Here is a 17066-nt window from a genome sequence, read left to right as displayed (position 1 = left end):
TTCTTACACTTTAAATTTGAAACTTATCATTTAAAAAAAAAAAAAAAAAACATGATGAGCTCTATTCACTTATCATTATTTACACAAAAAAGTAATCCACAGATTCAACACGTTACTTTTTGTAAATATATATTTTTTAAAATCTCAAAAATAGAAATGGACTCCCAACAATATTTTTTGTTTTTAGTATTTTGAAAATTGTTTTAAAAATGATAGCTAAACACGTATAATATAAAAATTATTATTTGAAAACTAGTTTCAAGTTTAATTATTTGAAATATTTTTTGTACTGTTTTGAAAACAAAAACAAAAATCCTCCTACCAATCAGGCCTTTACACATAACTCGATTTTGTTAAAATTGAGTTTCAAAACATGAGTATTTTACTAAATAGTTTGAAAAGATTAACAAATTGCTAAATTGTTTTCTAAAAAGGGTCATTTTCCCATTTTGGCCCAAGAAACACATCCTTATTTCTTAGTCAATCATTTCTCTCTCTCTCTCTGTGGAAAAAAAAGAAAGAAAAAAATCATTTTTATGACAATTGAATTGATAGGTTTCTACTACATTGCATTTGAACCACCATTTACGTAACTTTTTTAATTTACCAATAATAATTTGACACCTCAACAATTATGAATTTTTTTTTGTGATTTTAAACTCATTGTTAACAAATAAAAATAGAAGTAAAGAAGCAATCAATCTTAACTATCCTACTTGAGCATGACTCTAATGGAAAATTACTTGGTGCTCTTGGAACTAGGTGACGTAGTACTCCTTCCTCTTACATTCATAATAGATCCCAGTATAAATTTAATTAGAAGAATCCACGATGAATATGATAGTAGAGAACACTACATCACCGTGCTTCAAGAGTACCTAATAATTACTCGACTCGAGTAGCTTCCTACCCCTAATTAAAGAATGCTTAAATGACAGATAAGTCTCATGCAATTTCTCAAGTGACTTAAGTTATAGTATGATTTGAGCCTCACTTTGAGGACTAATGGTTTAGTTAGGGTTGTCCAAGACCCGTGAAACAGATGGAACTAATCGAACTCGAAACTACCACCACCCAACAAGAATTTGATCCGTCCAACCCATCTTCCTTGTAGGTCGATGACATGTCTAATTATTTTCTACTTGATCTAATCGGATCGGGTGCAGATTGGGCACAAATCCGATCCGTGTACATTCTTACGTATAGTGTTGCAAGAGACATTTTCTATAGTGTATGTAACCCTGTCGGAAAAATAATCAAAATATCCTAGTGCATTCCCAAAAAAGTTTGGGCCATAAATGTGCCAGGTGGCCCAGCTCTATGCAAATAATGGACTGGTCCCTATGATTTTTATTGTTCAACGTAGTCTTATTTCACCTGTCCTTGACCCCGAAAGAATATGATCTTCCCTTTTCATAAGTACAAAGTGACGTTATTTTCTATCTTTTGGTAGCTAGCAGACTTAAACAAAAAGATATGGTATAATTAATATGATTATGATGATTTTGTCTGGCTCAAATACGTTCCCAATGTGAGGAATCAGCTTCTGAAGTATTACAGGCAAAAATAAAAGAAAAAGTGACAAATAATGGTGGTCCAGTGGTTTAGGCAATTTTTTTGTCCATAGTTTTTTTTTTTTTTTTTTCGAGGAAAATTCCTTATTTTTTTAGTTTATTTGTTTGATATAATTCTTAAAGTATTACTTTATTTTATTCTTTTTAAAAAGTATAATTATACTTTGATCAAATTTTAATTAGAACAAAGTTTGGAGAGAAACTCTTCAAACTCCTTGTATATTTTTATATTGACTGTGAATTTTGAAAATCTAACCGCTAGATTGTATGTTCTTATTCTATTTTTCATGCTTGCAAAATTTCAAGAAATTCAAAAATCAATTACTATGTCATCAAACAAATGTTAAAATTTCAAGTTTTTGTGATTTAAAATTATGTATAACAAATAAGTTTATTGATCGAATAGTAAATAACATCCGATTTGAACAAAATTTGATATGCATGTTAAGAACATAAGGAACATGAAATTCAATGGTTAGATTTTCAAAATTCACACAAAAAAAAAGAGATATATAAGAAGTTTGAATAGTTTCTCTCCAAACTAGTTTGGAGAGAAACTTTGTTCTTTTAATTAAGAAGAAAATTACTAAAGTGCTCATCAAAATGCACATATGGGATTGAGTTAGAAACTAATGTCACTATTGAATTGTTATCCATAAAAAATATATATATATATATATATATATATCACTCATGAGAAGGGGCTTTGGAAGCATAGACTCAATTCAACAATGGTGAATACAAATGCAATTGCAAGTCTTGGAAAGTTTTATATCTGTATTTTAGTGAGATCATTCACTAACTTTCAAAGCTAGATCTATGATTTAATCTCTTCCTTAGATGAATCATGTAGCAATTATAAGCTTGCCTAACCAGTACTTATTAAGTAAACTCAATAAAGTTTCACTTTTTTTTTTTTTTTCAATTCAATTGTTGAGAGTAGGGAATAAAGTTTTACTTTTTCTTTAAGTACAGTATAATTAAACTTATTTTATCAGGCAAGTTACAATTTACCTACTTTTGGTTTGACTGAAATTTAAGTTGTCTATTTGTGATTTGAAATTTGATATTTTACCTACCTGAGATTAGCTCAGTTAGAATTCCGTAAACTATCTTTGTTAAAAACAGAGTTAAATATGTAATTTTGCTTTACTTTTATGTCTATTTCCTCCAAAAACAAAAAAAAAAATACAAAATCAAATAAGATAAAAAAAAAAAAATCCAGCGGAATACTTGTATCATGGGATTTCAAACCATAAGTAGGCAACCTAAATTTTGATCAAACCTCAGGTAGGTAAAGTGTCAAATTTCAAATCATAGGTAGGTAACTTAAATTTTAGTCAAACTATAACTAGGTAAGTTATAAGTTACCCTATCTTATTTTTATCCTATCAAAATAAGATATACCAAATGAATATAATCCTTTATTATTATTATTTTTTTAGTCATATTTGTACTTTATTTTATTTTATTTTTTTTAATTTCTTCCAAAGAGAGGCAAAGAATACCAAAAGTCACTCCAACTAAACTTCATCTCTTGAATCATTCAAAAAAAAAAAAAAAAAAAAAAAAAAAAAAAAAAAAAAAAAAAAAAACTCCCTGACTATCATTTTGTGTTTGCTTTATCTTCTACCATTTTTAATTTTTTGTTTGTTTGTTTTGGACTCTTTGGAAAAGAAGCCATGCTACACCTTTAAAGATATAAGTTTTTGTAAGTTTCAATTAACTTAATTGGTAAAGTATTTTATTATTGAATAAAAAATCTGAGATTTAATCCTCATTTACACTAAAAACCAGTTGGTATCTTAGTTTGATAATAAAAAGAAATCATCTTAAAATGAACGCCATAAGTATGAAATATTATTGTATCTAAAAAAATATCTTTTATTTTCATATAAAATAAAAAATCTTTATTCATATATGATTTATATAATATATATAATAGGTATGCTCTAGGATGGAAGGATTTGAACCTCTGAAATTTTGAACAATTTTTTTGTTCGACAAAAGATCCATTTATATACAATAATCACATTGTTGCGGGTATAGTTCAACTCTTTGACAGCACAAAAAATCATTGTTCAACTCCCTATCCCCCTCTAGGGGTATTTTAGTGATAGGTAACCGATTCAATCATGTTTTCATTCATTTAGAATCTGGGCTCTTCTATTTTATTTTGATTTAGGGTGCGTTTGTTCTGAGCGGCTGCGTTTGCGTTTGTGGAGGTTGCGTTTTTTATGGCATTGTTCATGGACTAGCCAAGTGATAAAAATGGGTGAATAGTAATTTTGGCAATAAAAAATATTTTGTTACAGTGTTTTCAGCAATAAGTTTTCAGTTTTCAGTAAAATAAGCGGATCCAAATGCTCACTTAATTTTTTTTTTTTTTTACTCTTTTTTTAGAAATAGAAAAAATACGTAAGTTTTGTACATTCTCGAAGAAGGAGGGCATCAATATAATCAATAGGATTTTTCAAATCCTCCCTTTCCGATTCTTTTTCCTTTCCCCCATAGAAATACTTAAGAAAGGAACATGTTTGTAGTATTATGAATAGCCATTAGTCAAACTCATTAAGAGAATCCAACGATATTGAGGGATTACTAAGATGTTACATTTTAAAAATGTGAAAGATCAAAATTAACTTTTTAAGTTGGAGGGACCCAAATCCCAAATCAAACAAGGTCCATATTTGAAGAACTAAAAGCTATAATATACTATCAAGAAAATGAACAGTAGAATAAATGCCATTCATTTTCTGGGTACTATGACAACAAATCTTAATATCTTAGGATGTTTATAAATCTCAAATCCCAGGGCAGGGCCCAGAAGAATTAAAGCTGGTCCAGGAAGCTGGAAACTAGGCACAGTGATGTTCCTGTCATCCTCCAAGCCCATGGACCATGGTCCAAATATGTGGCCAATATATTTCAATGTGGCCGAATATTAATAATACCATCCTAGCTACCACGTTTTTCAAATTTGAAACATCCAGGCTCCAGCGGGACAGAACCATGTGCTATTATTGCACTTGGTTTCTTGATAGTATCATGTTATTGCATTAAACAACACCAATCATGTTATGCTCATGATGTCAGGATGTGGAAAAAAATACAAACAAAAAACAACAAAAAGAGCATCAACCTCCACAAAGACGTGGTTTTAGGCCTAAGGAAGAGATCAAGGCTGGGACCATCAGGGAGGGCCCAAAGTGCAGGCATTACAGCAAAACAAAAGGGAATTGTGAAATATGGATGCAAAATTTGGTGTTTATAGCATAGGCTTCTCCTATAAAATTCACACCCTCATATGGACCACCACGAAACACAAAGCAATTAGGGGTGACATTTTCAATGCCCCTAGGTTTATTGTAAAATTAGGGGATTTGAGTATCAAATATAAGACACATAGCTCTTCTACGACTATGACGGTTGCTGCAATTAATTAAAGTGGTTGATTATGAGTAATAGACAATTATTTTTACATGGATTTATAACTTTTTTTCCACCACTCGAGTTGTAACAAGTTATGATACAAAAGTTGCGTTTCTAAACTTTCTTAAAGACAAATAAAAGGTCAAACTAACGTGTCACACATTATGACTGACATTTGTTTAGCAGAAAGTTATAATTGAGTTGTGGTTGTTGAGATTCAATGATTCTTAAATCTTGCATGAAATTCAAGTTAGCTTTGGAGAGTTTCTTGTTTGCTCTTGATCTTAATCTAGTTCAAGTTTCAATACTCTTTGAGTGAATTACCAAATCCAATATGTTGATACGTACAACGTGAGGTGAGATGCCATGGGTGAACCACAATGTTTTTAAAAAGCCACAAATTGATGAGGAGGGGACACAAGGTTTTCTTTTTGGCTAACACACGTACTTGTTAATTGAAAGTGGGTTAATTCAACCAGAAAATTATATCTTGAAATTGGACCCCTTTTATGGAAGAAAATCCCCAAGCTTGGTTGATTTTTATGTTTGTACTTGGCGTATAAGATATTAGTGAGTATGTTTTTGGAGAAGTTATCTTGTACGCTCGGCGTATAAGACATTAGTGTCTATTTTTGGAAAGTTATTTTGTGCACCCAGTTTATGAGACCTCTCTTTCATTAACATGTGGGCCCACATGTCAGTGAAAGAGATAACTCATATCTGAGCACGTATAAAAAATTCTCCTCTTTTTGGTCCTAGTTATAAATAGTTTTGCATTTTGGTCTTTGAAAAAAAGAAATTTCCATATTTTCTTTTCTAGAAGAAGTAAAATTTTCATATTATGTGAAGTAATCAAGCAATAAAATATATATATTTTTTGTTTTATTTGCATCTATCTTCATAATTGTATGTCATAATTAATAATGATATTATTTTGGAAAAAAATTGTAAGGGTCGTTCGGTAACGTTGTTTTAATAATATTGTTTGTATTTTTTTAAAATACGTATAGATAAAAAAGTGTATAAAAATATGAATAATATTATTTAAAAACTGAAAATATATTGTTAAACTACTCTTTCAAACAGGTCTAAAATTTCAAAATAACCTAAATTGTTTCCGCTTCAATATATGTATTTTTCGTATGCTGGGAAAAGTGCACACCTATTAACCTTTCTGCAAAAATTATTATAAACATTTGCTTGGATTTTTATAAAGAGAAAGAAAATAAAGCCCATCTAGAAGAACATTTTTCGAGAGTACATTCAAACTCTTTTGGGTAGTGGTGTCCAAACTCGAAAGAAGATAAAAATGCAAATTGATCGATCGATGGATACGTACATTGTGACTTTCTTCAAAATTGAAAATGAAAATTGATTTTTTACAAAGTGGACCTTGACCTAAAATACGTTTTTTGAAACTGAAATTTTAAAATGAGCTTTTGGAACGTATGTGTGATAGCTTTTGAAAGAAAGTTACGTTTTAAAATCTAAAGGATTGTGCGTTTTCTTGACCCTGACTTGTCCTAGCTTTTGCAAAAGTCACAGTTGCGTTTTAACATTATCTTTGGAAAGCCACCTTTTATTTTCCAAATTCCCACTGTGTTTTCTTAAAAAGTCAATTTTACCCTTGATAAGTCAAGGTAGATTGTCATCTGCAGTTCCAGAACACTCTGATAAATTAATTGCTACAAAGACAACAAAAAAATAGCAAAAAAGAATAAAGAAGATCAAGGTGAAGAAGTGTGTGGGTGTGGGCTGTGTGGCTGAATATGTGGAGGAAAGTAGAGAGAGAAAAAGAAAGAAGACAAAAGGTGAAGGGTTGGCTCATGTGGGTGAGGAAAAATGGAAGGAAAAAAAAAGAAAAAGAAAAAGAAAAAGAAAAGGGAAATGGGTTGGGTTGGGTGTGGGGCGTGCCAATAAATATATCAAAAGAATAGAATATATTTGAGTAACTCCAGTTCACAATATTGTGAAAACGTCGAAGACATAACACTTTTTGAAAAAAAGAAATGTTAAAGCCAAATACTTTTTTACAAAATCTTTTATTAAGAGAGTCATTTATTATTAACATGAAGTAATTATTATTATTATTATTAATATTAATAAGAAGTTGATACTTGATACTAAGTATGAAATAAACTCCTTTATATATATATATATACACACATTTTGTCATTTTTGATAATTTACCACTCAAATCACCACTTTTATAAGTGCTAGTCAAATACTCAATTTTTTCAAAAAGTATTTTTTAACAACTTTTACCAAATACTCAGTTTTTTCAAAAAACCTAGTTTCATACCGCACTTTTTGAAAACCCCACTTTTTCAAAAAGTCCAGTTTCAAAAAGCTGAACCAAGCTCACCCTTAGTATCTCCTATCAAAGTTAAGCTCAATCAAGATCTTTCATGTAATATATTTAATCTATCATTATTTTGTAATAAAAATTATGAAAAAAAATTTATTTTGAATATAAATTACTAAATTTTATACCAAAGTGAAGAAAAATAAATCTAATGAAATCTTCACAACTACGAATGATCTTAAACTTTAGTAAATGTAAGAGCAAATTTTACAATAAAAAATTAAATCAAGGAAAGAATATATTGTCATTATAATCCTTGCACCAATCAGCCTTTTTTTTTTTTTTTTTTACCAACTCAAATTTGGGAGGAGCTATAATTTTTGTGTGCCAAAAGTTTAAAATGTTTAATACTTTTATATGCTCATATATTTTATGTAATCTTGTTGTATTTTAAATTAATCTATCAACTTTTAACTTTTTTTCATATAAATATTCTTAGTTTTTTTTTTTTTTTTTGATGAAAAATAACAATATGGGAGGAAAAATGTAAACAGGGTTATAGTAATAGGAAGCCAATGAGATATCAAGCTCATAGTGTCGCAAGACCTGTAAGGAAATTTATCTATTCCCTATACACGAAATGCTTAAGGTATGTTTGATAACTATTTTTTCCCTTATTTTTTGTTTTTAAAAACAATTTTCTATTTTTAAGACTAAAAAACTTGTTTGACAACCCAAAATGAACAGAAAACAAAAATTGTTCTTAAAACTCAATTTGTGAAGAAAACTAAAAACATGTAAAATGCTATTTTTAGTTTCTAGTTTTCAAAAGTCAATGAAAACACGCATTTGATTTAATGAATCTGTCTCATTTAATGAGTTAGCATTAGAGTTCAAATCCTAGTTGTGGGGCCCAACAATTCGTGGACCAGGCCCATTCACCCTTAGAGAGTCCGAGGGCCCAATCCGAGGAGAATTGTAGCCCAAGCTCCATGACGCAGAGCACAGACCAATTTTGGGAGGCAGCCGAGGACAGTCTAGTCCTCGGCAGGCCCATAATCCCCCCAGAATAAAGGGACAAATTCGGGAGGAAATCCAAAATACCTTGGGGCGATTACCCTAAATACCCTTCTGGATAAGGCCCAATGCCTGACAGAACCGTACTCTGCAGCTTTATCAAGTCATCCCCAACAATTCCGGGATTAGACTGATGGGACCAATGTCAGTATTTGTAAAGACTGACCCTACACGTGGACGAAGGACATCGAACGCACGCTAGTATAAAAGGAGAAGTAAGTGAATCTAGTGTGGGGGGGAGGAAAAGAGAAAGACTTCATGAATAAGATCGCCGGAACGATCCACGCAGAGAATAGAGAAGGTCCTCCGTTGGACAGCCGGAAAGGACCACAAGGGTCCTCGGATCAAGTCCGAGGAGCCCATTCTCAGAAGTGGCAGCACGGCGGGGCTTTAAACGTTTAGGCCTAGTCCACTTTCCACAGGGACCTCTCTGAAATCCAGACCGGACCATCGTCCCGTGACCAAGCCCAAGCTTTTCAAGCCCACTCTCTATAAATTGTATTGTGAGGGATCTCTCCCGCGTGAACCCAAAAATATCACTGGGCCGCGCAGGAATCGTGTCCTTACAATTGGCGCCGTCTGTGGGAAAGCATGCGCGCTTGGCGCAGGTGGCGGTGGAGTCAACTCTCTACTAAGCAAAAATTCACGGAGCTTCCGCCGTCTCTTTTGACGTGCAGCTGTTGTTCCGACATAAACTTCTGCTAGGGGCTACTCCTTGCAGCGCCCATGGCGTAGGCCGCCCTAGGGGCTCTTGGCCTCAAGCCGGCTCTCCCCGCCCTGATCTAGGGGCTTACATCCGAAAAACAAACAAATACAAAAAACAAATCTCAAACTTTGGACAGAACCAAGGTCTTGCATGGTCCTCGGACTCAAACCTATGGGGAAACCAAGTACAAGAGATCAATATCAAAAGTTTTGGACAGAACCAAGGCCTTGCATGGTCCACGGACTCAAGCCTGTGGGGAAACCAAACACGAAAAACAAATCTCATAAACTTTGGACAGAACCAAGGTCTTGCATGGTCCTCGGACTCAAACCTATGGGGAAAACCAAGTACAAGAGATCAATATCAAAAGTTTTGGACAGAACCAAGGCCTTGCATGGTCCACGGACTCAAGCCTGTGGGGAAACCAAACACGAAAAACAAATCTCATAAACTTTGGACAGAACCAAGGTCTTGCATGGTCCTCGGACTCAAACCTATGGGGAAACCAAGTACAAGAGATCAATATCAAAAGTTTTGGACAGAACCAAGGCCTTGCATGGTCCACGGACTCAAGCCTGTGGGGAAACCAAACACAAAAAAACAAATCTCAAACTTTGGACAGAACCAAGGTCTTGCATGGTCCTCGGACTCAAACCTATGGGGAAACCAAGTACAAGAGATCAATATCAAAAGTTTTGGACAGAACCAAGGCCTTGCATGGTCCACGGACTCAAGCCTGTGGGGAAACCAAACACAAAAAACAAATCTCGTAACTTTGGACAGAACCAAGGTCTTGCATGGTCCTCGGACTCAAACCTATGGGGAAACCAAGTACAAGAGAAAAATCTTTGGACAGAACCAAGGCCTTGCATGGTCCACGAACTCAAGCCTGTGGGAAACCAAACAACAAAAACAAATCTCATAAACTTGGACAGAACCAAGGTCTTGCATGGTCTCTGGACTCAAACCTATGGGAAACCAAGTAAAGAGATCAATATCAAAGTTTTGGACAGAACCAAGGCCTTGCATGGTCCAACGGACCTGTGGGGAAACCAAACACGAAAAACAAATTCATAAACTTTGGACAGAACCAAGGTTTGCATGGTCCTCGGACTCAAACCTATGGGGAAACCAAGTACAAGAGACAATATCAAAAGTTTTTGGACAGAACCAAGGCCTTGCATGGTCCACGGACTCAAGCCTGTGGGGAAACCAAACACAAAAACAAATCTCAAACTTTGGACAGAACCAAGGTTTGCATGGTCCTCGGACTCAAACCTATGGGGAAACCAAGTACAAGAGATCATATCAAAAGTTTTGGACAGAACCAAGGCCTTGCATGGTCCACGGACTCAAGCCTGTGGGGGAAACAAACACGAAAAACAAATCTCATAAACTTTGGACAGAACCAAGGTCTTGCATGGTCCTCGGACTCAAAACCTATGGGGAAACCAAGTACAAGAGATCAATATCAAAAGTTTTGGACAGAACCAAGGCCTTGCATGGTCCACGGACTCAAGCCTGTGGGGAAACCAAACACGAAAAACAAATCTCATAAACTTTGGACAGAACCAAGGTCTTGCATGGTCCTCGGACTCAAACCTATGGGGAAACCAAGTACAAGAGATCAATATCAAAAGTTTTGGACAGAACCAAGGCCTTGCATGGTCCACGGACTCAAGCCTGTGGGGAAACCAAACACGAAAAACAAATCTCATAAACTCTGGACAGAACCAAGGTCTTGCATGGTCCTCGGACTCAAACCTATGGGGAAACCAAGTGCAAGAGATAAATATCACGAGTTGTGGACAGAACCAAGGTCTTGTATGGTCTTCGGACTCAAACCTATGGGAAAACCAACTACTCGTAAGGAAAAACTACATTACGTAGAATTTGGATTCATCTGAGGAAAGCTCTCCACTCGCCATTGGGTCAGTTCCCAAATTGCGGGGATTCGCAAGTCTGCTCTTATATCTGCAGCACCAAGGGAATCGACGCGACGTAGGGCAATACGTCCTCTGAGAAACGATTTGAGTTCTTTACCCTCCGTCAACTCCTCGGACGGTACTCATATTTATCACAGAATATTCAATTGTTATCTTTGCTAGTTTCCTGAGTTAAACTTGCTATGAATTATTGCCGTAATGTTTGGTAGTGTTGGTACATTAGAATTGATTGGATTATGTTTCAAAACTTCCTGCTCTAAGTATCATTGAAGAAACAAACACAGGGAGCACACCCTTCCACAAAATAATGTTGCCAAAAGAGCAGTATTCAAAATAAGTAGGCAAAATTTCCTTTTTTATTAAAACAAAGAAACAGTACAGCATACAACAGAAGCTGAAATCAACTTGTGATAAAACTTGCTACATGATAGAAAGGAAAGTTGCAAGAAAGCAAGAGAAGGCCGAGGAGGTAGCACAGACGAGAGGTTGGCTACTGCTTCGAGGCCTTGTCCCTTCCCCCATGCTTTCGCATGCCCATAGCTCCGGCAGCAAAGGAGCCCAACTTGAGCCTCACGCCGCAGTGGGAGGATGCAGGTAGCACAGAGGAGAGGTTGGCTACTGCCTCAAGACCTCGTTTCATCCTCTACGCTTTCACGTGCCCGAAACTCAGGCAGCAAAAGAACCTGACCTCAGGCTAACACCATCTACAAAGAAGGTGCAGGGAGCCGGAAGTTGGGGAGCCCCCGCAGAAATTTGCCGGCTACAAGGTAGACAGTGCTGATGGTGGAAATTCCTTCTTCGGACATACCAAAAATCTGGCATGACCAGAACCTGCTTCGGATTTTGACTAAAAGCGTGGGAAACACCCTCTCCCCTCTGTCATAAGGGAATATCTCTTTGAATCTACGCCTTCGTTGCCCGTATATCACTCTTCTGAGCCTTAGGAGAACGTGGCGCCTTTGCGGCGGAGAGAGTTTTTCTTCCCCGACCCTCGTCTCAAACATGACTTACTGCGGAAGGGAGCTGAAGGAGGAGACTAAGGAGCTGGTGCCTAGGCAAAGAAACTTGCTCTCTTATTTATTTGAGGAGATAGGGTGGTGGCATTTAATTAGCGCAGCTTCCCAAGGAACGCTACAGACAAAACGTCTCCAGCTCGACTTCCAACAAACCTCTGCAACGACAAGACTAAAGGAGCCTCGTGGAGGTGCACCTCGAACATCGGGACACCCAAAAGTGCCGCGTGGCCAAAGACTATGGAAATATCTCCTGATCTGTGGGCCTAGAAAATTCGCGGCCCATGCCCCTGCTACATGATAGCCCACGGACTACGGCCCACGCCGGGTAATAACTAATGCCAGGGACAACCTCCTGCCCGGCTGCGTACGGGGTACCTAAGGAGAGGGAATGAAACAGAACCAAGGCCTTGCATGGTCCTCGGACTCAAGCCTATGGGGAAACCAGGTATAAAAACTATTATTATTACAAGTTTTGGACTGAACCAAGGCCTTGCATGGTCCTCGGACTCAAGCCTATGGGGAAACCAAGTATAAAAACTATTATTATTATAAGTTTTGGACTGAACCAAGGCCTTGCATGGTCCTCGGACTCAAGCCTATGGGGAAACCAAGTATAAAAACTATTATTATTACAAGTTTTGGACTGAACCAAGGCCTTGCATGGTCCTCGGACTCAAGCCTATGGGGAAACCAAGTATAAAAACTATTATTATTACAAGTTTTGGACTGAACCAAGGCCTTGCATGGTCCTCGGACTCAAGCCTATGGGGAAACCAAGTATAAAAACTATTATTATTACAAGTTTTGGACTGAACCAAGGCCTTGCATGGTCCTCGGACTCAAGCCTATGGGGAAACCAAGTATAAAAACTATTATTATTACGAGTTTTGGACTGAACCAAGGCCTTGCATGGTCCTCGGACTCAAGCCTATGGGGAAACCAAGTATAAAAACTATTATTATTACGAGTTTTGGACTGAACCAAGGCCTTGCATGGTCCTCGGACTCAAGCCTATGGGGAAACCAAGTATAAAAACTATTATTATTACGAGTTTTGGATAGAGTCAAGGCCTTGCATGGTCCTCGGACCCAAACACGGCATCAAACCTCCAGTTCTCTCCTCGGCCAGCATGGTAATTATTACTTTTCACTGGTCGGCCTTATTGGGCCAAACACTTATATTAAAGTTATGGCAACATCTTTTTATTATCAAGTATTTTGGTCTTAGTTGTCATCGGTTTTAGATACTTTCTCATTGAGCCGAGCAGCGTTTACCAATATACAAAAACATAAACGGAATATGCAAAATGAAATAGTAAACACTTTTATTAATATAAGAGATTATTACAATGTACGAAAAAGGGCTCAAACAAGCCTATACAAAAGAAGAACTGCTAAAGCAACGATAACACTCGCAGTACAGAGAAGTAAACAGTCAGGCTTCTTCTAAACTCATCTTCAAGGTCTCTTCAGTCTCTGTCTCAACATTGCTCATATCGTGACAAGAACCTCCTTCGGAAAAGGATGAAGAACAAGGGAGAAGAACTGAAGGAGAAGGAAGAAGAATTGAAGGAGAAGGAAGAAGAATTGAAGAAGATGGAGGAGATGAATGAGGAAGATGGAGGACATGAGTAAAGAAGAAGGAGAAGAAGAGAGTAGGGATGAAAAGAAAGAAAAGGAACAAAAGAGGGAAAAGGGAAGGCACCAAGACGGAACTGGTGCTGGGAAGACTATAAGAAGAAGGTGGAGGAGGGCACCGAGGAGCAAAAGAGGGAGAAGCAGAAGCACTTAGCCCCTGCCTCAGCCCTGACTCCTAACACGTTGGTGCCATATTAGGTACGCTCATGAGGAGCCGGGTGGTGCTGATATTGGGTATTCTCGACTCAGTCACGCCAAGAGTTCGGCGTGATGAGCCCCTGCTTCGGATTTTGGCTAAAAGAGAGGCGGGACGGATCTTAAGTCTGCGCCACCCTTGCCCTGATCGAGCCATTTCAAGTTTTATCAGAATATGGTGTCTAGAGGAGGGGCATGATTTCTTCATCATTTGTCGTGATCTCATAAGAAGGGAAGGGGGTTAGTACGAAAGTGATGGCCTCCTGCTTGCCTACTTATAGGAAGAGCAGAACGGATGGCATTAAATGTATTCAACTTTCCCAAAGAATCTGAAGAAAAAAGAGGCGTCCGTTTCACTTCTCCACCTTATCAAATGAGCCGCCGGATATAAATGAGCCTCGTTAAGGGGATTCATTAAGGGCGCGTCTGGGACATCCAAGCGGCAGGAGCAGATTCCGAGCGGATTAAAAGGAATCCCTCAAAAACCGCCTAACTTCCTGGGAAACCGCTCACATAAATGCGGGATCAAGCTAAATGGGCCATATTAAGGGCCCGGGTTTGCCAAAACCCTCCTTTCCAATCCGGAATTCGGATAGAAGGGTTTTGAGGGGCTATTGTGGGGCCCAACAATTCGTGGACCAGGCCCATTCACCCTTAGAGAGTCCGAGGGCCCAATCCGAGGAGAATTGTAGCCCAAGCTCCATGACGCAGAGCACAGACCAATTTTGGGAGGCAGCCGAGGACAGTCTAGTCCTCGGCAGGCCCATAATCCCCCAGAATAAAGGGACAAATTCGGGAGGAAATCCAAAATACCTTGGGGCGATTACCCTAAATACCCTTCTGGATAAGGCCCAATGCCTGACAGAACCGTACTCTGCAGCTTTATCAAGTCATCCCCAACAATTCCGGGATTAGACTGATGGGACCAATGTCAGTATTTGTAAAGACTGACCCTACACGTGGACGAAGGACATCGAACGCACGCTAGTATAAAAGGAGAAGTAAGTGAATCTAGTGTGGGGGGGAGGAAAAGAGAAAGACTTCATGAATAAGATCGCCGGAACGATCCACGCAGAGAATAGAGAAGGTCCTCCGTTGGACAGCCGGAAAGGACCACAAGGGTCCTCGGATCAAGTCCGAGGAGCCCATTCTCAGAAGTGGCAGCACGGCGGGGCTTTAAACGTTTAGGCCCAGTCCACTTTCCACAGGGACCTCTCTGAAATCCAGACCGGACCATCGTCCCGTGACCAAGCCCAAGCTTTTCAAGCCCACTCTCTATAAATTGTATTGTGAGGGATCTCTCCCGCGTGAACCCAAAAATGTCACTGGGCCGCGCAGGAATCGTGTCCTTACACTAGTAATAATATATTTTAGTATTTTCTATTTTTTTCTTCAAAAAACTAATTTTTTTTTTTTTTTTTAAATTTCAACTAACCAAACATTTTTTTTATTTCAAAAATATAAGAAAATTGTTTTTTCTTTATATTTCCAAAAACAAGTTTTTGAAAATAGAAAACAAAAATGGATACCAAACATAACCTTAGTTTTTTTTTTTTTTAAATTTTTTTTAATTATTAAACTTGTTGTTTGACCAATAACCACTTGTTGAACATATAAAACAGTAATCTACCACTGCACACACTTGGTGCGATAATCATTCCACGAATATAAGTGCTTGTAGGATGTAGGAGGTAAGGGTTGGGATTTAAGTTTCTAAGAGAGAGTTTTCACAAATATACACTTAAATTAAGTTAGAATAAAATTTCTATCTTATATTTAAAAAAAAAAAAAAAAAAAAAAAAAAACAGTGACCCAGAGCTTTTATTTGGTCAAATTCCAATATGGATTTAATGACTTTGCTATCTAGCTAGCATAATTATTATTATTTTTTCTTTTTTCCTCTGAATTCTAGATTCTTGTTTGCTTCAGAGAATAAAGCGAGCAAAGGTAAGCAATGAAAGTTCATCAAAAAAGGGGTAAACAATGAAAAGCCATCGTAGACATATTCAATGTATGAATGTAAAAACAAAAATCAGAATTTATGATATCTACCTGCCCAAACAAAAGATCATCGCAAATTATGACCCGTCAATGTTTTTGTTTCATTGAGAATCCCATCAGCAACTTCTAGAGCATTGTCTGTCTTACAGCTTTTCGGGAATCTTGTCGAGTGTCAACATGCATAACTCAACAGTCAAACTTGTGAATTGTAATGTGTTTCTTTTCTTCCGTCCAAGTCACTTTCACATCAACGGAATTGAAAAATCTGTAAAAAAAAAAAAAAAAAAGTTAGTCATTTTTTTTTAAAAATTTTTTCATAAAAAATTTCTCTAACTTTAATTACATTAAGAAATTTGGATTTGTGTCTAGTGTATCAGGTGCAATTACACCATACTCTCTCACATTAATTTTTACTGCTTTTATTTTTTTATTTTTTATTTTTTTATTCAATGATTGAGATTGAAAATTTCTTTTTTAAGCTTTCAATCTCAACAATATATTACTATTGTATTAGGTGCAATACTTAGGATATTGAATCTGATTTCAATCCCTTATCAAGTGTCGACATGCATAACTCAAACATGTGAATAATAATGTGATTCTTTCCATCCATACAAGTCACTTTCATATCAAGGGAATTGAAAAATCAAGCGAATTGAAAAATCTGTAAAAGAAGTTAGTAATTTTTTCATAAAAAGTTTCTTAAAATGATTTACTAATGTATACCCTAAGGGTATACGTTAGTAAAACCCATTATCATATATCGTTCACAACAACTCATGTAAAACTTTAAAGAAATTTATGAAACTTTTTGTGTCATTAGACTTATTGTTTAATTATTTATAGTGGGATTTTTTTAAATTTTTTTTTAAAGAATAATATTATATATTTGGAAAAATATTATTGACATACAATACCTAACTTGAACTCTATCACCATTGCTTGCCAAGGCCTAAAGATATAAAAATGTGTAATGACAGCTAAGCAACCATGAGTGACCAGCTGTTGATGGTGTATATGATTTAATGACATTTTGCCTTCTTATATGGCCTCTGATTAGTTTAACTAGTGAAATCTCTTATAGTCAAATAAAGTACTTGAGTTCAAATCTCATATACATAAAAACTAATTGATGTCATGACTTAAGGACAAATAGCATCATGAAACAGAAACAATA

The sequence above is a fragment of the Quercus lobata genome, chromosome 5, assembly GCF_001633185.2.
Source record: "Quercus lobata isolate SW786 chromosome 5, ValleyOak3.0 Primary Assembly, whole genome shotgun sequence".
Classification (NCBI taxonomy): domain Eukaryota; kingdom Viridiplantae; phylum Streptophyta; class Magnoliopsida; order Fagales; family Fagaceae; genus Quercus; species Quercus lobata.
The sequence above is the reverse complement of the archived record's forward strand: the minus strand, read 5'-3'. Positions refer to the sequence as shown.